General features: G+C 33.8%; 1 pseudogene; it reads left to right on the top strand.

Annotated features, from left to right (window-relative positions):
• The first annotated feature begins 16249 nt into the window (after positions 1-16249).
• Positions 16250-16720, top strand: LOC123391176 (annotated as a pseudogene).
• Positions 16721-25484: the final 8764 nt, after the last annotated feature.

Genomic DNA, 25484 nt, shown 5'->3' with positions numbered 1-25484 from the left:
TATTTCATCTAGAAAATCCACAATAAATAGTAACTTCCTTCCCACTCCAGGACAACTCCATTTGATATTGTTGAAGTGAACAAGGTAGACAGTGCCTCCTAATTCAGAAAGTTTTATCATATTGAGGTAGAGACAATAAATCAAATAAAGAATAAAAGTAATTCCAGATTTTTGTATGAACTTTAAAAAGAATAAAGCAGGATAATATCATGGAGTTCAACAGTGATATGAGAAGAAGAGGGTTGTTTTATAATACATATAATTTATAAATGGATATTTAAAGGTTAATATTGAAGTGTATTAATTTCTACATAACCCTAGGGTTTTGTGGCCTGACTTTTGAATGGAAGAATGATCAGATAGCAATCAGGTCATTTTGTTGTGTGTTCCACATCCCCCAAATATAAGTAAGTGGCTATCTTTTTACAAATAATGTAAAATGTTTCCCATGAGGAGGAAATGTTTCTGGCTCTCAGTGTTCTGTGACTAGAAAGGGTAAAGGGGACACAGGTGAGCCTACCAAGGAGTATGCCAATTTCTAGTCATTTCCTTTTAGAACACTATGCTCCACCCACACATTGTATAAGTTTTACCAAATGAAGAGTTCTTTTTTCTTCTACAGAAAATACCAGTCACTGTTCCTTGTCTCCTAGATTTAGAGAGAGACCAGCTTTTGTAACAATACTACAGAATTGCTTATACTAAATTTCTCAAATTTCAGCCTCACTACCAGTTTCAACAATACCTCTGGCCTGGCTACTTTGAGTTATTTCAGGAAACCATTAGGGTGAACACAGTTCTTTCTTAAGCTCAACTATTCCTTTAGCCCATTGTGTTGTAGGTACCTAAACCCTGCTCAATCTCCTCCTCTAGGTGATTTCCATCTTCTCCATACTGTATTGACATTCATTGTCTGACCATGTCTCTTCCCTCATTCTCTCTGTTCTAATATATTTAATCTTATCCTCTTTTCTTCTTAAAAAAAATACCCTTTTACTTTTGTTTTAATAGTGTTGGTAGGATAAGTCATATATATATATATATTTACAATATATATGTATACATATACACATATATGTAGATATGCACACATATACACATGTATACATATATGTATATGTGTATATGTATACATATATGTGTATATATAAATATGTGGGTATATATACATATGTGTGTATATGTATACATATATATGCATGCATATATATGTGTATATATATTCAATTTGCTCTGTTGCACCAACTTTTTTAATAAATAATTCAATACAGGATCATAATTAATTTCAAGAAAATGTTGTCTTCAGATGAAGACATTCCTGTGCTATATCCTTTGGTATAGTGGTTTGTGCTTAAAGATGAATACTTATGAACAGATTTTCACATGCCTTAGAAATAATAGATTTAGAACTTATATGAACAATTTTATATGTTACAATTAAAGATGATTCTGTATATATTGACTTAAGATATATATTTAGTGGGGCGCCTGGGTGGCTCAGTGGGTTAAAGCCTTTGCCTTCAGTTCAGGTCATGATCCCAGGGTCCTGGGATTGATCCCCACATTGGGCTCTCTGCTTAGCAGGGAGCCTGATTCCTCCTCTCTCTCTCTGCCTGCTTCTCTGCCTACTTGTGATCTCTGTCTGTCAAATAAATAAATAAAATCTTTTAAATATATATATATATATATATATTTAGCTAGACAACTGAGTAGGTATTTGCATATAACTCCAATTAAGAATACATTTTAATAATATTACTTAAATTTTTTTCTTCAGACTATGAATGAAGTATATTAATACCAACAATTTTGAACATAAGCATTATATACTTTTTTCCCAATTTTGTTCTCTAATTTATAGCTTTCTCCTTTCAGTGAACTGATATAAACTCAATACAGGATTTGAGTTTTTGTATTAAATAAGAAAGTATTTAGATTTGAAACAAGAGTGTCAGAGTGTGTTTAGGAAAAAAAAAGTGTATCTATTTTTCATCAATCTTTATCAATTGCTAATCTTAAAAATGTCTTTTTCCTAAAATATATTTAAATTTAGCTCAGTTATATTAACATCAAATTTGAAAAAGAGCTAAATATTATTAAGACTGATGATGACTAAATGTCAAATATTTTAGTGGCCTTGTCAATAAAAAGTCACATATTTAAGGTTGAGTAGGAATCTTGGAATCTAGGAATAGAAATGCAGGAAAGTAACTGGCCTAGATACAATATCCCTCTGCACAGAGAGGACTAATTTTGCAGAAATCAATATAATAAGATTTCTGAAATCAATATTTTTAAGTATGTGATTATTGGGTACTGATTAGCTACTGCAATATTTTTCACATTTGTATTAACCTCAATAAAAATTACCCACATACGTAACTGAGAATTACTGAGAGATCATTTGTTTTGTTTTGATTAACCAAAGCAAGTAGAAGTTTGATTAATGGGACAATCAGTGAATGAGAACTGTAGCAATAGATTTGACACTAAATATATAAGGTGTTTAATTTATTGATTTAATATATTATCTCTCCTGGGCCAAACACATTGTTAGGCACTAAAGAAAAGTGATTAAAATCAACAGTTTTGGGGGCTCCTGGTTGGTGCAGTTGGTTAAACATCTGATTCTTGGTTTCTGCTCAGGTCATGATCTTGTGGCCATAGGATCAAGTCCCACATAGGGCTCTATGCTGAGCACACTGGGTCTGCCTCAGATTCTCTGCCTATCTCTCTCCCTCTCCTCTTCCCTCCAACCTCCCCTCTTGTGTGCATGTGCACGCATGTGCTCTCTCTCTCTCTAAAATAAATAAATAAAATCTTAAAAAATAATAAAAACAGAAGATGAGCAGTTTCCCAGGACTCATGTAGAATACAAATCTATACATGTAGGTTATGATCACAAATAAAGTCTCAATATTACTCTTATAAATATTTAAAATGTTCTATCTATAGTGAAGGTCATTTCTTATATTACATCTCACAAGAATTATTATAAAATTATCATTATGAGTTACTTTTGAAAACTGGGAAATAGCTTAAAATGTGCACTGGTAATTTAATATAATAATATATGTTTTCATATGTATGAGGTATGACTACAAGAAAATGAGAACTTTTTAAAATAAAAAAGTCAAGGATTTTAAAATATAAGGCAGTATATTATTCCAAACCAAAAATCTTGGAGGACTATACAAATATTCTGATTATCCTTCTTTGTTAATCTGGATTCTCAGGAAAAGTTGTAAGCATGAGAGGAAAAGAAACTGGACCATGGAAGAAGAAAAATCAAATACATGGTGACATGTTAGTGTACTGGCCACAGCATCACAAAACACCACTCATGTTAGATTTTGTGGGACATCTCCAGCAAGACCACATGGAATCCCTTTATCTCCAAACAATTAACTGGAAGTAGGAAGGGTAAGAATTGTATCCTCTGGCCCCTTCTTGAATCCAGAATCTCACTGGTCAAGACTCCACCAGGTGTTAACTTCCCTGAATTTCTAGATTCTTGATCTGGCACCTCTTGGCAGCCTTAAGGAAGAGAGAGCCTCCTCTGAGCATTCAAACATCTGTGACCCATGCAGTGGTCTACTTTGTCAATCTGCACCAGGTATGAGTTCTCTCAGGTCTATAGAACTATTGTGGAATTGGGTATATACATTTAAAGTAATTATGCTGTGAGGAAACAAAGCAAGCTGATAGAGAGGGAAGGAAGGAGAGAACAGTAGGAGTCTAGTGGGTCTAGAGAAGTGCAAAAATAAAGTCCAGTAGTCCAATATTTCTCTCTTTTGTTCACTCCTTTTGGAAGAGTGTGACTCAGATTTCTCTACTATCTTTTTCTCCAGATTTAACTGCAACCTAATTTTTTGTATTTTAACATTGAATTAGCCATCCTGGTAAAAATTAACATCTATAAATACATTAAGAATATTGATTTCAATTGAAAATGGAAAGCATAAAAAAGACATGTTAAAGAGAAACTAATTAATTTGTTACACTATTGTTAGTATTTAAAAATAGACTTGACTTCTAAGTTTAACACACACACACACACACACACAAACAGGAAGTTACAATTTAATGGCATTTATCAAATAACGCTTTTTCCTTAGCAAGAAGTCACATCATATTAAAAGTTTTAAAAGTCTGCTTGCTTAAAATCTATTTCAATCTACACAATTTTATAAATAAGAGATTTGGGCTGTGGTATTACTTGTGAACATCTGTTTGTACTTTTCTTTAAAAAGCATTTAACTATTTCTCTGAAACAAAAAATAATAATGTTATTCCCACATTGTGACATTTTTGAGGGTTTTATGGTTTATAAAGATTTATACAAGGTTTAACAAGTACATTTCTGTTTCCCTGAGATACTGTAAAGCTGATTAATATCTCTGTTCATCTAGTGTCACCTTTTATGTTTGCCATTATTTGTTAATCGCTCAGCTTCTTTTCTTTTTAGGCAACCTAACTTGATGTCTAGTATTAATTAGTAATGTCTCTTATTTGTACTCTTGTCGGACAAAAAAGGATGGAATACCAAAAGGAATAAAAAGTAATTCTTAACACTGTTTTATAAAAAATAAGAAAAAATAATCCAATGCTGCTCACTTTAAAGTTCATGAATAAAGGAGTTTTGAGTGGATTAAGTATGTTGTGGTAACTGATCACAACTTATATGGTATATTTAGAAACAATATCATGGTTTTAGTTAATAAATTTTGGTATTTGAACCCAGGAATCTTAACCTTTTATTTGAATTACCCTTACTCTGAAAAAAATGGTAGTATTTTTTAAGATCTGTTCACCTAGTTCAATATTACCTATTCAGTCTTGCCTGCTGAGTGTTATGCAGAGTAGCCCTATTACCTCTTTAGAGAAATTACATGGTGAATATATTCTGGATGTAGACATGTGTTGGACTGTAATTCTCTTTTTAAGAATGAATAACTTACTACCACGGTTACTAGGAGTGCTTCCAGCAGAGAACCCTTGAATTACCTCCTCAACTCAAACTGTTCTGTAGAGACAACCCATTTTCTGAACTCCCATAGTGTTTGTTGAGGTGTTCAATGAGATTACATCCTAGTTCAACTTCTCGGCTGCTAATTTTTGCTTTTTTTTTTTTGTTTGTTTCCCCTCTTCACAGAATTCTATTAAAAAAGTAATCCCTAATAATCCTCTGTCTTTGTCTTAAAATCTTATTCTCTGAGATTCCAGCCAGTGACAGAATGTCTGATGAGAAGTTAGGCGTTTCCAAGTATTTAAACCCATGGTTTACACTGTAGATTGAATCTGGCTGTAAAATATATGACTTCCCTTATGGAGAATTATATGCTATTTCCATTCTCTATGCTTCTGGGCAAGATCTTGGGACCTTGCTTGACCAACAGAATGTGGAAGAGGGAACATCCCAGGACTTCTCAGGCTGAGTTATAAGAAGCGTTGTGATTTTCACTTTGGTCTCTTAGGACATTCTTTGGGGGTCTTAATCCATGGTACCATGACTCTGATTATCCCAAGATTTTTATGCCTGAAAACAATACATAAGTACTTTGGTCAGTAGTTCCAGCTGGGCCCAAGAATCCTTGTTGCCCTGCCTAGACACCAGACCTAGAGGCTGGGTTATTTAGGATTTAGATGTTCTGATAATGGACTCTGAGCAAATTCTGTAATAGGATGAAATATTCTGTGTCTTGTAAGAGGTGAAGTTTGCATGTGAGAAAAGTGTACATGCCTTACACTCATTACATCACATTAATTAGCATTAATGGTAACCTAAAATTTTGATATACTTCTCTCTGAGGGGTGAAAGCTCATTCTTCTCTCCTTGAAACTCATTAGTTATAAATGATTTGTTTATACCAATAAAATACTACAGATATGATATTTTGGAATTGCAGAGCTTAAGTAATAAGAGGTTTTCATCTTCCAAATAGATTTCTTGACACTCTAATCCTCTGAAAAATGTAGATGCCCAACAACCCTGAGACTTCCATGTAAGAAGGGGCAAGTTTAGGTACATACCTAAACTATCAATGAATAGTTCTACTTTGGCTAAGACTTATAGTCACTTCCAAGAATTCCACATGGAACAAAAGACTCATCCAGCAGAGTCCTGTCCATATTCCCGACTCACAACTTCAAGTTGTGACAGATAATAAAATAGCTGTTGCTTTAAAGTACCCTATATTTTAGGGTAATTGATCATTCAGACATAATGAATCAGAAAATCTTAGAGCAGTAACAATCTTATCCATCTTTTACAATTTCTAAGTGCACCATGGAAAATGTAATAGTCTATGTATTTATGTGTACATGCAAACAGAAAATCAAATGTGTATGTTATGCTCAATTTTAAAATTATAGTAAAATTTATTCTGATAAATTCAAAATATAAAATTTGACAAAATAAAGCAGAAAATAGGGAAGAGTAAAAAATTAAGTTGTGATTATTTAATAGAAGAGCTATATAGAAATTTGATAGCAAAATAATTTAAATGCAATAAGAATGGGTTTAATTAGAGACCAAATATCTACCTAATCTTACACAGAATATCTAATTTATATGTTATCATACAATATTGGAAACATTTTTTGGTATTGGCTAGAGAATGCATGTTAATTCAGGTTGAATAACCCACTTATTCATATGGAAATAAGAAGCAATTAAATTTTTTTTAAATCAAGGGCAACTGGTCAGTATGGACTCAAGAATATTAATAAGATGATACTCTTCAGTGTAAATTAATATAGAAAGAAAATGTGCAGAAATAATTTAAAAATTATTATAATAAGCCAGCTAATCAGTGCCAATTATCACAACCAATGGACACAGAAACCTTCGACATAAATTGAGTGTAGTTTCAGTAGATGTAAGGTATTGAATAAAGTTGATGAGAGTGTAACCTTTGAATCTGAGTTATTGAATAGAAGGTGGTGCCTTCATCAGAGTTTGAAAAAGAAGGGATAAGAGAACATTTTGGGAAACAAGAAATACTTTTCTTTTTCTCTAAAATATAATACAAATTCTTTTTTGTCTTAATGTGTTTTCTATTCCAGATTTATCTCTATGTAATAATAACTTGAAAAATAAATCATTTATTTAACAGGTTTATGGGCTAGTAATATGTTTTGAAATTTATAAAATTCCTTTTATAAAAAATTCCTTAATTTTACTTTCAGTTCCCAAAACCCTTTGAAATAGTTAAATTTGTTTTACATGAATGTACACACCTCTTACTAACTAAAAGTTTGCTTTGCAAACTCGTTGCTCCCCAGAAGTAATAAGAAAACCATGTGCAAAAGGCTGTTAATTAAGTGCTATAAGGAAACTGCTTCTCCTTACTGATGAGATATTTAACAAAAATCACTGACAAATTATATTTCTTCATTCATTCTTTTGTATTTATATGGTGTCCTATTGATTCAAAACTCACAATATTTACTGCACATCTGTTTTACATTTACAAATACACAGAATAATTCTTTGTTCAAAGTTCTATTCCTTATATTCCTTATGCCTGATGCAATTACAGCATTTAAGAGGAGGAAAGAAACTAGTTGAATGAGCAAGAAGAAAACAAGTGCTTCCACAGCTGTATAATACTTAAACTTTAAAATACATACAAATAGAGTCCTCAAGTTCCTACAGGATGCTTAAACACCTGGTAGATGAGATAGAAATGCAAAGCAGCTTAAATATTTTAATTCACTTTGCTCAGAGCATGAGAATATGTAACCACATAGTCATAAACTAAATATATGGACTGCAAAAGATATTTCCTCCTAAAATGTTCAATAAGTGGTCCCAAAAAGGAGTTTTAAATATCCACCAACTTAAATTTGGAAAAGCTTACTAAGATATATATTAGTGACTAAAGGCCATGCCTATAATGGACTGATACAGGTTTTATTTTTTTCCCTTTATAATCAAAATCTCAAGGACAATATGCTTGATGGAGGCTTTGCAGGGAATTATATATATGGAATTACTTGAGGAACTGGTTTTCAGAACTGGTTTTCACTTACAGTGTCAGGGTCAGTTTTCTTTGCAGGAGGAAGATAGTGGCAAATATATCATCAGCTTCTCTTTTCTTTTTCTACATCAAATATTAAAAAAAGCAGATATTGGGTAGAAAGCTATCCTATAATCCCAAATCTCAATCTCTGCTGCACTCGCATTATTAACTTGTTTTTAATGTATTCTATTCATTTACTATGCATCCTGCAAAACCATTCCTTGAAAACCGAAAGAGGCAACAAAAAATACCATTAAATGCCATATACCTAATCATGTCTAACTGAAGAACATAGAGTCCAATAAAGTTTGTTTGGTCTCAACCCAGTGGTAGCCATTACCATAAATACCCCAGTTGTTAGAAATATGACTGCAGTTTCTTTTTGAAATATATAGTCCAAATCTCCCAGGAGTGTATAAACTTTTGTCTTTTTTTCTATGATGTGTACAAACAAAACAAAATGTACTGGGCTCTGACAACGTGATAAATATATTTTTATTCTGTAGATGATATTAACATATAACTATGCATGATTAAATACAATGTTTTCACATTATGTTATCACATAACTTATGTGATCACAAATGCATATAAAATAGATATCTCAGAAAATAAAACAAATATTTTAACACATTTTTCTGAAAATCTAGTAGATTATTATGCACAGGTCTCTTTGGAGATGATTGCCTAATCTACCAGAGCACTTCCTCAGAAAAACCATAACCTATGAGGTCATGAGACATTCATGATCTACAACCTGGCAATTGGATATATGGGAGAGTGAGAAATTCTGCTCTTTTGATTGTGGACTACATTGAAATGATTTTCTTGCCATCTGAGATTAAAATCTCCCATAAAATTAACCAAAAAAATGGTTTTGTTCTATTTTAGACCACTCAGTGGTTTAATCATAATGTGTACTATTTTACATGAAACTGTATTTGGAAGTTTACCTATTAGAATGATAAACATCTATTTAAATTTAGTATCTTTTATCCTTGACAAAGCAGGAAAAAAAATATCCAATGGAAAAAAGACAGTCTCTTCAACAAATGGTGCTGGGAAAATTGGACAGCTATATACAGAAAAATAAAACTCAACCACTCTCTTACACCATACACAAAGATAAACTCAAAATGGATGAGAGACCTCAATGTGAGACAGAAATCCATCAAAATCCTAGAGAAGAATATAGGTAGTAACCTCTTCAACATTGGCCACAGCAATTTCTTTCAAGACAGGTCTCCAAAGCAAGGGAAGCAAAAGTGAAAATGAACTTTCAGGACTTCATCAACATAAAAAATTTCTCCACAGCAAAGGAAATGGTCAACAAAACAAAGAGGCAATCCACAGAATGGAAGAAGATATTTGCAAATGACACTATAGACAAAGGGCTGACATCCAAGATCTATAAAGAACTACTCAAACTCAACACCCAAAAAACAAATAATCATGTCAAAAAATAGGCCAAAGACACGAGCAGACACTTCTCCAGAGAAGACATACACGTGTCTAATAGACACATGAAAAATCGTTCATCATCATTAGTCATCAGGGAAATTCAAATCAAAACCACATTGAGATACTACCTTACACCAGTTAGCTTTTCCAAATTTTATGAAGTTCTACTTTACCTTAGTGAAGTGAAATTAAAAATGAGCAAAAAAAAAAAACAGCAAGTGTTGGAGAGGATGTGGAGAAAGGGGAACCCTCTTACAATGTTAGAATGCAAGTTGGTGAAGCCACTTTGGAAAACAATGTGGAGTGTCTTCAAAAAATTAAAAAATAGAAGTACCCTATGACCCAGCATATGCACTACTGGGCATTTATCCCAAAGATACAGATGTTGTGAAAATATGGCCATATTTACCCCAATGTTCATAGCAGCAAGGTCCACTTTAGCCAAACTGTGGAAAGAGGCAAGATGCCCTTCAATGGACAAATGGATATAGAAGATGTGGTCTGTATATACAAAGGAATATTACTCAGCTATCAGAAAGGATGACTACCCAACTTTTGCATCAACATGGATGGGACTGGAGGAGATTATGCTAAGTGAAATAAGTCAAATAGAGAAAGTCAATTATCATATGGTTTCACTTATTTGTGGAACATAAGGAATAGCATAAAGGACATTAAGAGAAGGAAAGAAAAAAAAAGAAGAGGGAGAAATCGGAGTGGGAGAAGAACCATGAGAGACTATGGACTCTGGGAAACAAACTGAGGGTTTAAGAAGGAAGTGTGGTAGGGCGATGGGTGAGCCCAGTGGTGGATATTAAGGAGGGCATGGATTGTCTGGAGAAGTGGGTGTTTTCTATAAACAATTAATCTTGGAACACTGCACCAAAAACTAATGATGGACTGTATGGTGACTAATATAACATAAATAAATAAATAAATAAATAAATAAATAAACAAATAAATAAATAAGTTATTTGACTATTAAAACAAACAAGAGGAATGTCTGACTGGCTCAGTTGGTTAAGCGTCAGCCTTCCGCTCAGGTCATGATTCCAGGGTCCTGGATTAAACCCACATTGGGCTCCTTGCTCAGTGGGGAGCCTGCTTCTCCCTCTGCCTGCTGATCCCCCTGCTTGTGCTCTCTATATCTCTCTCTTTCAATCTCTCCCTTTCTCTTACAAATAAAGAAATAAAATCTAAAAAACAAACAAACAAACTCTTCCATATCAAGGCTTTGCAATCCACATTCTTAAATTTTACAGAAAAAAATGGACCAAATCATTGAAACAATGTTCAAGATTAACTTTTATTTTTGAAAAACTTCAAAGATTTTATTTATTTGACAGAGAGAGAAATAATGCACACAAGCAAGGGAGCAGCAGGTAGAGGGAGAGGGAGAAGCAGACTTTTCTGCTGAGCTGGAAACCTGATATGGGGCTTGATCCATGATCCGAAGATCATGACCTGAGCTGACTAAGCCATCCAGGTGTCCCTAATTTTCATTTTTGAATTATTAGTTAAAATGTTGCTTTTGATGCTTTTGATGCTTCTGTAAAGAATAATTTACATAATGTTTGCAGTCTCAAATTATCTGCCCCTGAGCTACACCCCCTAGTTTATAATAAATAAATTATGAGTATCATATAAGTGATTCAAAAAAGAATCAATTTCTTTCTTTCTTTCTTTCTTTCTTTTCTTTCTTTCTTTCAGAGCCAGGGCCAATGATAAGTTTCAAAAAAACATGAGGTAAGGAAAAAAAAATCAATGTGTCTCTTGGTCAAAATTTAAGTTTATTTCAGTTAGGAGCCCTAATTTTATTTTCTTAATTCTGGCAAAGACAATATAAACAAGCAAAAAAAAAATTCTAGAGGCAAATTTTATGAAGTTCTACTTTACCTTAGTGAAGTGAAATTAAAAATGAGCAAAAAAAAAAAGAAAGTAAAGAAAAAAAAAGGAAATGAGACAGGGAAGGGAGGAAAGCAAGTATAAGATGGTATATGAGTAGATTTGCCACTCTTTGACAATGTCAGAGATGAAGCTGGTTCAGAGATACAAAGCATCCCCAAAAAGGTCATATGAAAGCACAGTATTTTAGAAAAGTTAATGAATGAAAGAAAGGAATAAGAAATTCTTTCTCCTAGGTCTTCTCCTATCTCCTAAATCTGTCCCAGGAGTCATTAACTTCCCAACATTTTCTAATGATGTGAACAGGCTCTTCAGATCAGGCTCTGGACAAAGCCAGAGTTTCTGTTTTTCCAGGAAGGTCAGACATACACTGAGAGCTATTGTTCTCCCATTGTGATGGCCCAGTAGATACCGTGTTGAAGTCCTGCCCTTACTCCTGGAGGAAGTTAAACAGCTGACAGTGTTTGGTAATGAGACAACATATATGACAGCCAGAACTTTATAACCAGAAAACATATTGAAGGCCATCATGGCGGCATCACCATTGAGAAAACAGGTGGCTGAGGACAGTGTGGGCAACTGGGACCGAGAAGATAAAGGAAGACCTTTAAATTGCTTCTGATCTACTCTGATTTCTTAGATCCTAGAAACTGCTTTTAGTATTTCTGATTAATTTCTGTCCCTCCCATCCCTAATTCTTTGAGCTTGCACCTTGGATCTTTTAGAAAATCAAACAAAGAAATAAATATCATTTATTGCTCCATTGGCATATGATGAATATTATAGTAGGAACTTCTAAAATGTTCATTAAATCACCACCAAAGTCCTCATCAGACAGTTTTTATGCTCTATTAAAGACGATATGACTGAAACAGTAATTTAACTAATATGCTCAAGGTTAATAGTTTTGTAATTTACAAAACCAAGATTTATACCCAGAATTTCTCAATAGAACAATAGATGTTTTCAATTTTATACCAAACATATCAAGAATTGTTTTGGTGTGAGGCTTTTTGTTTGTTTGTTTATTAGAGAGAGAGTGAGTGAGAGAGCACAAGCAGGGAAGGGGCAAAGGGAGAGGGAGGAGCAGGCTCCCCCACTGAGTAGGGAGCCCAGTGTGGGACTGGATCCCAGGACCCTGGGGTCATGACCTGAGCTAAAAGCAGATGCTTAACCGACTGAGCTGCCCAGGAGCCTTAGTGTAAGTCTTTTAAACCATCTTAGGTAAGAAAGAATTGTTTAGATTCATCAGTCTTTAATGTAAATGTATTTGCTTCAGATACTATTTTAATAAGTTAGTGGTCTATTAACAATGGCATTATCAGAACAAAATGTTCTCTTATTAATAATGGTTGGGGAAGATTATAGTACTTGCCCATGTTCCAATCAATAAGAGGAAAAGCCACAGTTAACTATTCAGAGTCCCTAATCAGTGTTTGGTATTTGATGTTACTGATAGTGTTTATATTCCATAATAACACTTTTAAAATGCTTTCCATGAGAAAAGATGAGATTTATTTTATTTTATTTTAATTTAGTTTAGTTCTGTGAATGAAATTACAGTATTATGTAATAATGTGATGGTAATATTAGGTTGCTTTCATAAAAAAAGGCTGAGATAGTTTTATTCTCAACTCTCTTATTTAGCATGTCTTTGGTCCATTAAAATGATGAAGACAATCTTCAGGTGCACAGAAGTATCTACTTGCTTAATAAACTGTATTTGTGTGTTTGTATTCCAATCTGAGAAAGACCTGAGAGTAAATCCATTTATAAAACAGACCATATGACCTATAAAAAACATCTGCATTTTTTGCCTTAAATTGAGACAAATCTCTGAAATCACTGGCCTTTGATTGGGGAGTTCTGAGAGAGGATTTTTAGGAATCCAATACTTACGGAAAACAACCTGAATAATAGTAAGTGTAAAACATTCTGTGATTATGTTGAGTAACTACTTAAAATAACCAAAAAGTATTCAATATTATAAATTTTATTCTAGTGAATATTTGAACGTTATGCATTAATTTGTTAAGTGAAACAAGCATGTCCACTAATTTTGAAGCAGCTGAAGACAGTATATATTTCTGACAAAATGATTATTAGTTATTCAACATGCTAAAAAGTAAATACAACTAGAACAATGGCAGTTAAAATTCAGCTCTTTTATTTACCATCTTTTCAATGAAAAGAAAAAATGTTTAAAGTATCAAAATATTATGTCAGTTATTTAAAAGCTCATCTCTGTAACAGTATGAGTTTTCTTTATAAATAAACAGAAAAATCCACACCTTTGCCAGCTTACTTAAACACAATACTGGAAACTTCTTGTTAGCTGAACAGAATTGAATTGAGTTTCATTTAAACTCGAAAGTAACTAATTGTATAGAACATTAGCAGTTTAAGTACATTTTTATATATCTTTTAAAAGTACATTTCTCTCTTTCATTTTGTTCAAATTCTGATTTTTATATAGCTAAACTAATATTGCCTTCCTCAGAATAAACCCTTTAGAATAAAGCTTTATTTAATACTCAGAAAGTTCAAAGAGTTTATTGTAAATTAATGCAATGGCTCCACCCTTTTATTGAAAACTCTTAACAACCAGCAGGGATGAAAATTACTGTCAGTACCCTTGGCTAGTACACATATTCAACAACCTGACCAATGGTATTCTGGGGACCTTGAGAATGTACATGTTTCTACTTTGTGTAATGCTAGACCAAGAGTAAATAGATAATTTGATCAGAGTTATGTCTTAAGATACATTACTTTAAGATAGAAGATTTTTCTATATTACATACACAGAAAAAAAATGCATCCTTCACTTTCTGGAAAATTGGTGAAAAATAAGATATTGAGTACTGAATTGTAGTTACTGACTATTCTGCAATTAAACTGTTAAATACTTGATTGAAAAGACAAGATAAAAAATTATTATGAGTTCTTTGAATTTTAAGTGGAGAATATATAAATGAAACTAAATGAAAGTTGCTCTTTGATGGGTAAAAATGTTTTTCATCTGCTGTCAAACAGGGTTCATGCCAATATAAATTAGAACGAACTCTAGTCATGATGTAATGTTTATACAATAAGATTAAAGATTGCCAGGTTGTTATTTTTTAATTCAGTTTCTTGGAGATTAGTACCCAGAAAGCTAAAAAGAATTATTACCTCATAAACATTTCAAATTCAATACTTGCAACAAGTGTATAAAGTGTTTGGGATTTTATAGCAACAAGAAAGTAATAAAATGGAAATCAAAGTGGATTTTTATGCATACTGTTAAGAAGTTTTTGATCTTTAAATTCCAGAAGACAGAGAGTTTTTAGTATTTTTTAATTTCTGTTGTATAAAATTAAAATGTACATTATTTTAATTTTGACATTAATTTGTGTCTTACCTATTAAAAGCAGAATATTGATTTGGAAAATGATATTTTTATCTCCATCCATTAAGTTGTCATTTAAATGTTTCTTCAATTATCTTTGGGTTCTACAATGTACTTTGGTTTTCTAAGGTGGAACTTGCTTAGGAGTTCTGTGCTCATGTTTGAATATTTTATTTTCAAAATTATTTGAAGCCATTGAGACAGTAGATATTCTAATAATACATACTATTTTGCAACATGGTTTCAGAGAAAATATTGGTTAATTTGGGGGGACCAAGAGATTAAGTATAATACATAGGTAGATATCCCTGTTCAAAAGTACCTTGGAATAATAATGGAACATAATGCCCTAATACTAAAAAGATAAATGGTTTCTGTTCAATTTCTTTTCCATTGTGCTGTAGCTTCCTCTTCCCCTAGCCATAGCTTCTCACCATATAGTTTCAATGTAGGGAAGACAAAGTCAATGACACAAATCTAATTAAAATTTTACCTCTACCTGTCTCTTACAAAATGTTAAACTCATACAAAAAATGTTTCAAAGGTAATATTCCAGCATTTAAAAATGTACAAGTTAGAAATTTGTAGTAGCCTGGTCAGAAACTAAATATTCATCAACCTCTGCTTTACATAGCTACAAATTATAAATGCATCTGAAAAGGTTGTTGTTGAGCTCTTCATTTCTATATACATTGAATAAATCCATAAACCTTTTATCTCTAAGAATAGGAGATATTTAATATAAAATAAAAAGTATATTTGATACATTACATATTTATTCCCACCAACAGGGTAAGAGGGTTCCCCTTTCTCCACATCCCTCCAACACATGTTGTTTCCTGTCTTGTTAATTTTGGCCATTCTAACTGGTGTAAGGTGATATCTCAATGTGGTTTTAATTTGAATCTCCCTGAGGGCTAGTGATGATGAACATTTTTTCATGTGTCTGATAGCCATTTGTATGTCTTCATTGGAGAAGTGTCTTTTCATATCTTTCGCCCATTTTTTTTTATATGATTGCCTGTTTTGTGTGTGTTGAGTTTGAGGAGTTCATTATAGATCCTGGATATCAACCTTTTGTCTGTACTGTCATTTGCAAATATCTTCTACCATTCCGTGGGTTGCCTCTTTGTTTTGTTGACTGTTTCCTTTGTTGTGCAGAAGCTTTTGATTTTGATGAAGTCCCCAAAGTTTATTTTCGCTTTTGTTTCCTTTGCCTTTGGAGACATATCTTGAAAGAAGTTGCTGTGGCTGATATCGAAGAGATTACTGCCTATGTTCTCCTCTAGGATTCTGATGGATTCCTGTCTCATGTTGAGGTCTTTTATCCATTTTGAGTTTATCTTTGTATCTAAGAGAATGGTCGAGTTTCATTCTTTTACATATAGCTGTCCAGTTTTCCCAGCACCATTTATTGAAAAGACTGTCTTTTATTCACTGTATATTTTTTCCTCTCTAGTCAAAAATGGCGCCGAAAGCTAAGAAGGAAGCCCCTGCCCCTCCCAAAGCCGAAGCCAAAGCAAAGGCTTTGAAAGCCAAGAAAGCGGTTCTGAAAGGCGTCCACAGTCACAAAAAAAAGAAGATCCACACATCACCTATGTTCCAACGACCCAAGACTCTGCGTCTCTGAAGGCAACCCAAATACCCTCGAAAGAGCGCCCCCAGGAGAAACAAGCTTGATTATTATGCCATCATCAAGTTCCCCCTGACTACTGACTCAGCCATGAAGAAAATAGAAGACAACAACACACTTGTGTTCATTGTGGATGTCAAGGCCAACAAGCACCAGATCAAACAGGCTGTGAAGAAGCTCTATGACATTGATGTAGCCAAGGTCAACACCTTAATCAGGCCTGATGGAGAGAAGAAGGCATACATTCGGCTGGCCCCTGACTATGATGCTTTGGATGTTGCCAACAAAATTGGGATCATCTAAACTGAGTCCAGCTGGCTAAATCTAAATACAGTTTTTTCATGATAAAAAAAAAAATCTTTTGTCAAAGATTAATTGACCATAGAGTTGAGGGTCCATATCTGGGCTCTCTACTCTGTTCCACTGGTCTATGTATCTGTTTTTATGCCACTACCATGCTGTCTTGGTGACCACAGTTTTGTAATAAAGCTTGAAATCAGGTAACGTGATGCCTCCAGTTTTATTTTTGTTTTTCAACATTTCCTTAGCGATTCGGGGTCTCTTCTGATTCCATACAAATCTCTGGATTATTTGCTCCAGCTCTTTGAAGAATACCGGTGGAATTTTGATCATAATGGCATTAAAAGTATAGATTGCTCTAGGCAGTATAGACATTTTAACAATGTTTATTCTTCCGATCCAAGAGCATGGAATGGTCTTCCATCTTTTTGTGTCTTCTTCAATTTCCTTCATGAGTGTTTTGTAGTTCCTCAAGTGCAGATCCTTTACCTCTTTGGTTAGGTTTATTCCCAGGTATCTTATGGTTCTTATTAGTGCTATAGTAAATGGGATCGATTCTCTAATTTCCCTTTCTGTATTTTCATTGTTAGTGTATAAGAAAGCCACTGATTTCTGCACATTGACTTTGTATCCTGCCACATTGCTGAATTGCTGTATGAGTTCTAGTAGTTTTGGGGTGGAGTCTTTTGGGTTTTCCATATAAAGAATCATGTCATCTGTGAAGAGAGAGAGTTTGACTTCTTCATTGCCAATTTGGATACCTTTTATTTCTCTTTGTTGTCTGATTGCTGTTGCTAAGACTTCTAATACTATGTTGAACAAGAGTGGTGAGAGTGGGCATCCTTGTCTTGTTCCTGATCTCAACGGGAAGGCTGCAAGCTTTTTCCCATTGAGGATGATATTTGCTTTCATTAGCCAAAATCAACCTACTTTCATTAGAAATTAGATACAGAAGGAAATAATGGAAATTTCCTCTCAAGCACGCAAAATTTTCTAGTGCAAAAACTGAGTCATAGTGCCAGAGTGACTTAACCAAACTTCTGTTGAGTGGTGTCCACTTTTCAATAATAATAATCAAGTAAATATATTTTAATTATAATATAAAGTAACAAGTGAACAGAATATTAACTAATATAGTTCTAAATGATTCTTTTAACCCCCTTATATTATCCTATTAAGCTATGTCTCCTTGAATATAAACTTGTCTGATTAACTGCAGAATACATATCTGGACATAAAGGTCATCCAAAATTTTACAAAATATCTGTGTTGATATAGTCATAACACACTAATTATCTAGTTGAAAATCCAAATCGTCCAACTCCAAATTGACTTCTTGAGAAAGACGATTATAATGTGTATTAAATGTAGCTCAAAGTTGTAGCCATGAAACAAGATGGGATTGGGAGGGAGACAAACCATAAGTGACTCTTAATCTCACAAAACAAACTGAGGGTTGCCGGGGGGAGGGGGTTTGGGAGAAGGGGGTGGGATTATGGACATTGGGGAGGGTATGTGATTTGGTGAGTGCTGTGAAGTGTGTAAACCTGGTGATTCACAGACCTGTACCCCTGGGGATAAAAATATATGTTTATAAAAATAAAAAAAAAAAAAAAAAAAAAAAAAAAAAAAAAAAAAAAAAAAAAAAAAAAAAAAAAAAAAAAAAAAAAAAAAAAAAAAAAAAGATGTTATATTATCAATTGGACTTCTAATATAAAGAAAAGAGAAGGAACTGAACATAGGGAGACCAAAAAAAAAAAAGCAAATACTACCAGTGCATCGAAATACATTGTGAGATATTTGCTGTGTTGGATCAGAGTGAGATCTAGCACACTTGTCTTTATGACAGTCCAGGAGAGAGCCAGCTGGTTTCCACTGATGTGGGGTAAAGGCTTAAGCTATTGAGTTTAATATTGAAGTGATTTTTTGTATATCCTGTTCTTCTTTAAAAATACAGATTAAACTATTCTTAAAAGATAGGAGCAAGCTTTATCACGCCAATATTTCATTTTAAATAATTTTTAATATCTTTAAACTATTTTTTGTACTGAGGAGAAATTCATATTCCAAGTACACATTACTACATCTTGCCTATATATTCTCCTTTGGTAAGGTGCTATTATTAATTGAAAGAAGTTCATTGATAAATTAATCAGGTATGCATGTAAGCATATCATAGACTGTTTTAAAATATATCAAGATATTAATTTGTAAAAGGTTTTATTTATTTATTTGACAGAGAGATAGAGAGAGGACAACTAGGCATAGTGGCAGGCAGAGGCAGAGGGAAAAGTAAGCTCTCTGCTGAGCAGGGAGCCCGATGTGGGGCTCAAGCCCAGGACCCTGGGATCATGACCTGAGCCAAAGGCAAACACTTAACTAATTGAGCTACCCAGGCACCCCTCAGGATGTTATTTTTAATAAACTTAACAAAGACGTTATTCATAGCTAAATCAGATTTTTCTTATCCTAATCTATAAAAAGTTTTGTTTTAAAATGTCATGAATGAAGAACGGACTTAATGTCTTTTAAAGCTGACCTTACTATAAATGTTTTTATTCTAAATATCTTTTTTTTTAAATTTTTTATTTTTTATAAACATATATTTTTATCCCCAGGGGTACAGGTCTGTGAATCACCAGGTTTACACACTTCACAGCACTCACCAAAGCACATACCCTCCCCAATGTCCATATCTTTTAAAGAATTTCTCTCTGGGCATCTAGGTTGATCTGACTCTCGACTCTTTGTTTTGGCTCAAGTCATGATCTCAGGGACCTGCAATGGAGCCCCAAGTTGGGCTGGGCTCTCTACTTAGAGCAGAGTCAGCTTGTCCCTCTCCATTTGCCCTTCCCCAATATGGAATAAATAAAATCTTTAAAAAAAATTAGAATTTATCCCTTTATGGGGTGCCTGGTTGTCTCAGTCCATTAAGCATCTGACTCTTAGTTTTGGCTCAGTTCATGATCTCATGAGGGATGAAATCAAGCCCCATGTTGGTCTCAGTTCTCAGTGGGGAGTCTGCTTGAAGTTTCTCTCCCTCTGCTCCCCCCACTCGCACATATGTATGCATGTGCATGCTACCCTCCTCAAATAAATACATCTTTAAAATGAAAGAGTTCCGTTATGACATTCAAATATATCTCTATATTTAACCATATTCTGTGGCATTTGGTGTTTTAATGAATACACACCTAATTCTGTAGAAATAAAAAGCAGTGATAACTGCTTATTATTCTCAGTCATCCATACCAGTACACTATTTGACTTTATTTTGAGGGGAGAAAACTAATCTGATTTTTCCTGTATGTCAAGGCAATAGTGCCCACAACAGTCTTGAACTGTAGATACAGAATAGAGGAGGACACAGTGTCTCTAAAATTTATGCTTTATAAGCTGTCCATGATTTGGGTAATGGAAAATGTCAAAGAAACATTTTTTAAACAAAAAAAAGAACAGCTTCTCAATTATCCATAACAAATGCATGTTCTTGGGGTGCCTGGGTGGCTCAGTGGATTAAAGCCTCCGCCTTCAGCTCAGGTCATGATCCCAGGTCCTGGAATCAAGCCCCACATCGGGCTCTCTGCTCAGCAGCGAGCCTCTTCTCTCCTTTCACTCTGCCTACCTCTCTGCCTACTTGTGATGTCTCTCTGTCAAATAAATAAATAAAATCTTTAAAACAAATTCATGTTCTTTTCTCAAATCTGGCAAAATCACTAGGAAAAAATCACAAGACCAGAACTTTAAATGATTTGACTAGATGTTACAGAAATGAATATGAAAAACAGGAGTAATGGGGGAAAGTGGTATTGTGAGGTGTCTAAGTTTTACCAGAATTATGAATATAGGAGTCAGCAGAGAGCAGAGATGCGGCTTTGAAAGTTGCAACTGGCACACCAGGCATAAGGTGATAACATAATATACTAGGCTAATGGGAAAAAACATGGGAATGTATGCAAAAAATTGCACAGGAAGGGAATTTACAGAATTTGGTATTCTGACTTTGAAGTTGAACAATAATAAAAGAGTTAATTCCAAATATTTTGAATCTTACCATTTAAATATCTCAACTATATCCATTATGCATATACAAAATAAAAAGCCTTTTCAAATTGGGTATGTTTACAAAAGAATATGAGGCAGGAAAAAATTAGTCAGAAATGAGAGATATTTGATATGTCCTAATGATTTTTTTCTAATTAACATGGTCTAATAAACATGTACAAAGATGTCCTTGGTATCTAATATTTGAGAGTTTAATAGTTATGTTGTTTTCTGCTGAGTGACAGAATTCTATAATAATATAGCAGTTAAGCAGATTAATTCATTTCATTACTTCAAATAAAAATGTACCTGGATTTAGTCAGTTCCAGGGTAGGTTTTGAGGTTTCCTAATTTCACCCTGCTACATTGAGGATCTTTGATTGTTTTGGTCTGTTGTTCATATAAGACAGTTATAGGAAGTTCACTGATCTGGAGTCTACCCAACCAAGTTGAAATACAGGAAAAAGGGATTGCCAATAAGTAAACTATAAAAAACACAAATGAATGTTTATAATAAAAGTCTCCTCTTGGGGCGCCTGTGTGGCTCAGTTGGTTGAGCAACTGCCTTTGGCTCAGGTCATGATCCTGGACTTCCAGGATTGAGTCCCACATCGGGCTCCCAGCTCCTTGGGCAGTCTGCTTCTCCCTCTGACCTTCCACTTTCTCATGCTCTCTCTCACTCATTCTCCCTCAAATAAATAAATAAAATCTTAAAAAAAAAAAGTCTCCTCTTTCCCAGAAAGTCTCTCCTTTATTAGGAAAAAAGCCTTTCTCAGAAGTGCCCCATCAAATTTTCCCCTGTATCTTAGTAGACAGAAGAGAGTCACCTGTTTGACCCCAAGCAATCATTAGCCAGATGTTGAGGATTGAGTGGACTGAAAATGATAATTTATAATTCTTGATCTGTCATTGAGGATATTTTTATTTGAATAAAACCAGAACACCAGTTGTGAGGAAAAAGAGTAGATGGCTATTGGGTAAATGACTTACACTTTCTGCTTCAGAGCTTGTATATAAGGATAGATACTTGTATTTATTTATTTATTTATAAAGATTTTATTTATTTATTTGACAGAGAGAGATCACAAGTAGGCAGAGAGGCAGGCAGAGAGAGAGAGAGAAGAAGCAGGCTCCCTGCTGAGCAGAGAGCCTGATGCGGGACTCGATCCCAGGACCCTGAGATCATGACCTGAGCCAAGGCAGCGGCAACCCACTGAGCCACCCAGGCGTCCCGATACTTGTATTTAAATTACTGCTTGTAGGATAGTAAGTTGCTTTATATTCCTAGAATAGATTTTAGCTTTCTTATGTGTTTTCTAAAATTTATAACAATAATTCAACTGTTAAGTATTTATTCTTATAATCAAGACTGTGAGAATAAAAATAGGTGTGAGAAGTTTTATTACGTAAGGGTATATAATTGTGGATAAATGGAAACAAATATCTAAAATTAGGGAAATTAAATAAATCGTCCTCTATCTCTTTAAAAGTTTGTTATTAACCCTTTCTTAGATAAATCATGTATTCAACATTTCCCTTAAAAATGTTCAGTTGGGTGATGCCTGGGTGTCTCGGTTTAGTTAAGAGTCCAACTCTTGGTTTCAGTTCAGGTCATGATATCCCGGTTTTTAGATTGAAGCCCACATGGGCTCTGTGGAAAGTCTGCATCAGATTCTCTCTCCCTCTCACTCCTGCTCTCTCACTTCCTGTCTCTTTCTCAAATAAATAAATGAAATCTTTAAAAAAGTGACCAACCGAACTTTAGAAAAACTCTTTGGTAAATTTTAGATAATAAATATGGACACAAATAAAAAGATTGCCCTGATTATAACTCAAAGTGTAAAGTAAATATCCATGAATCCTTGCAGATGTAAATGACTGAATAAATAAATCTCTTGAACAGACAAGTGTCTCACAGGGATGAATTCCAAATAATTCATGTACATAAACTCTTCACAAGGGGTTGGAGGAGTATAACTCCTCACCCTTAAGTGTGAACTATACAGAATGACTTCTTTCCAATGAAGGCAGAATAGGAAGGGGAAAAAGAATAATGTTACAGTGGAAAAATCTGACAAGATTTTTCATCAACCAGATGATGAAAGATATTGTTTATACTGATAAGACATGTTGATAATATGTACCTTTGATATTATGTGATATGAATGGCACTTTACTTCTATGGGTTTCTCCCCATTTAATATAAATATAACATATAATATAAATATAAATCCAATCTTAAGAAAAGATTTTTCATCAACCAGATGATGAAAGATATTGTTTATACTGATAAGACATGTTGATAATATGTACCTTTGATATTATGTGATATGAATGGCACTTTACTTCTATGGGTTTCTCCCCATTTAATATAAATATAACATATAATATAAATATAAATCCAATCTTAAGAAAAATATCAGGCAAAATCCCAATGAAGAGACATTGTATAAAATATTTGACTAATCTTAAAACCAACAAGATACTCAAAAATGAGCAAAGACTGAAAAACTCATAGGGAAGAGTATAGCCATATACAAAGATATGGCTAATAAATATAATGTTTTATCCTAGATGGGAATGGAACAGCAAAAGAACATTAAGTGAAACCTAAGTAAAACTAAATAATTATGGATTTTAGTTAATAATAATAATATATAAATATTGGTTCATTAATCATGATAAATATACCACCCCATACAAGATGTTCAAAACAGGAGAAAGTGAGTATGATATACATGAGAAATTTATTTACTAATCTTTGTAACTTATTCTATAAACCTCAATCTATTCTAAATAGCCCTCTGCCCCAAAAGATTGTTTTTCAGTCAACACTGGTTAAAGCATTATTTAAGCACTAGTTAGAAATTGTTCTTATTTTATTCCTAAGTAAAATGAGCATTTGTAATAGGAGTGCTTTTATCTTCCCTCCTCTATTTGTGTATAATTAGGGAAGAATGATCTAGGAAGAAAGAGCAAGAGAGGAAGGATTGCAGTGCAAGAATGAGGAGGAGAGAGAGTGAACTTCTCTCTCCACATAGATGTAAAAAGGTGTTTCTCCCATTATCTAGATGTAAACAAAGTGAAGAAAAATTTGGCTAAGCCAAGTATTTAAAATACTTTTAAAATTACTTTTAAATTTAAATTTAAAGGAAGCGCAGATATTTGAGCAATTGATACTTAGTATAGCAGGAGATAACATCAGACTTTCTGTGAACCAGTCTTATCTCCAGTGAAGCACATGCAAATCAGAGACTGATAACATTTTCTCTTCTTGCTATAGATGTACTTCGTCTATTTTTGAAAATTGTATCATGTTATAAATTATTTCATACAAGTGAAAAAATGTGGATTTAGCTCTTGCCTCTTTACTCTATTAAAGTTCTCCTCTCCCCCCACCCTTCTTGGCCACCTTTTATTTTCATTTTATTATGCTGACATTTCAAAGAAATCCAGACAGTTGCTCTACCTTCTGGATTGTTCTGACACTTCCTTATAGTTTTGTTTAATTCTTTTCCATCGCCCTTAATTTTCTATAAGTGAAAAATTAGTAAGTCTCCATGCACCAAAGGTATACATTTTTGGTTAAAATATTCTGTAGGAGAGTTTTTAATGTTATTCCTTTTTTATCATATTGGCAGGATGATCAACCATAAGTGATGCTTAGATTGACCACTGGGTTAGAATGACAGTCTGAAAACTCCACTGCAATTTCATTTTTTCCCTTTTTTAATAAAATAACTTTAATGAGATTAATATTTTGTTAATGTTTGATAAATAGTAAACTAATGCATTTTATTTTTTCCCCAAATCCTGTTCCATTTTAACTTCCTCTTTTTTAGGTTCATTCAGGCCAATGCATATCCTTCTGTCATGATGTGGTATGAGACTCTGAATACTATTCATCATATCTTTGATGAATCATATCAAAGATTAAGACTAGAGTTAGTTTTCTAAGAACTAGAGTTAGTGCTGTAGGTCAGTGCTTCCCACACTATATTACAAAGCAGATATGGAAATGGTAATTTTAGTGAAAGTGAAGAGATTGAGATTCTAATTTTCTAAAAAACATTCAGATGATGCCAAGAGTTGTAGTCTGTCTCCTGCACTCTGAGTGGCAAGGTAGCAAAGCTCATATTATGAAGTTTCCATATGAGCCTAAGAAGAAGTTTTACAGGGGATACACTGAAGGAAACTGGACTAGGTGTGAGGGGCACTGTTATTTCATACTGAGGTGGAGGTGTCCCAAGAGCATAGATTAAGATAGCCCTCTCAGGGGCACCTAGGTGGCTCAGTCAGTTAAGTATCTGCTTTCAGCTTAGGTCATGATCCCAGGGTCCTGGGATGGAGCCCAGCACTGGGCTCCTTGCTCAGTGGGAATCCTGCTTCTCCCTCTACCTCTGGCTCTCCCCTTGCTTGTGTTTTTTCTCTCTCTCTCTCAAATAAATTAATAAAATCTTAAAAAAAAAAAAAAAAGAAAAAAGATAGCCCTCTCAGTGAGGGCCCATAATGAGTGCATCGCAAAACTCAAGTGTCTATACCCATGGTGAGAACCTAGATTACTTCAGGTTAATCACATAGTACCCACTAGTATCTGACCAGTCTAGAGACTTACCAGATTAAAAATTAGGTCACCCATAGATCTCAGCAATGTCATCAATAGGGTGAACTCCTATCAGTTAAACAAGTACTATGTCCATAGTACAAGGATAGCACACTTAAT

Source organism: Mustela putorius, unplaced genomic scaffold, assembly GCF_011764305.1.
Source record: "Mustela putorius furo isolate JIRA1106 unplaced genomic scaffold, ASM1176430v1.1 tig00000083_pilon_pilon_pilon, whole genome shotgun sequence".
Lineage (NCBI taxonomy): Eukaryota > Metazoa > Chordata > Mammalia > Carnivora > Mustelidae > Mustela > Mustela putorius.
The sequence above is the reverse complement of the archived record's forward strand: the minus strand, read 5'-3'. Positions and strand labels throughout refer to the sequence as shown.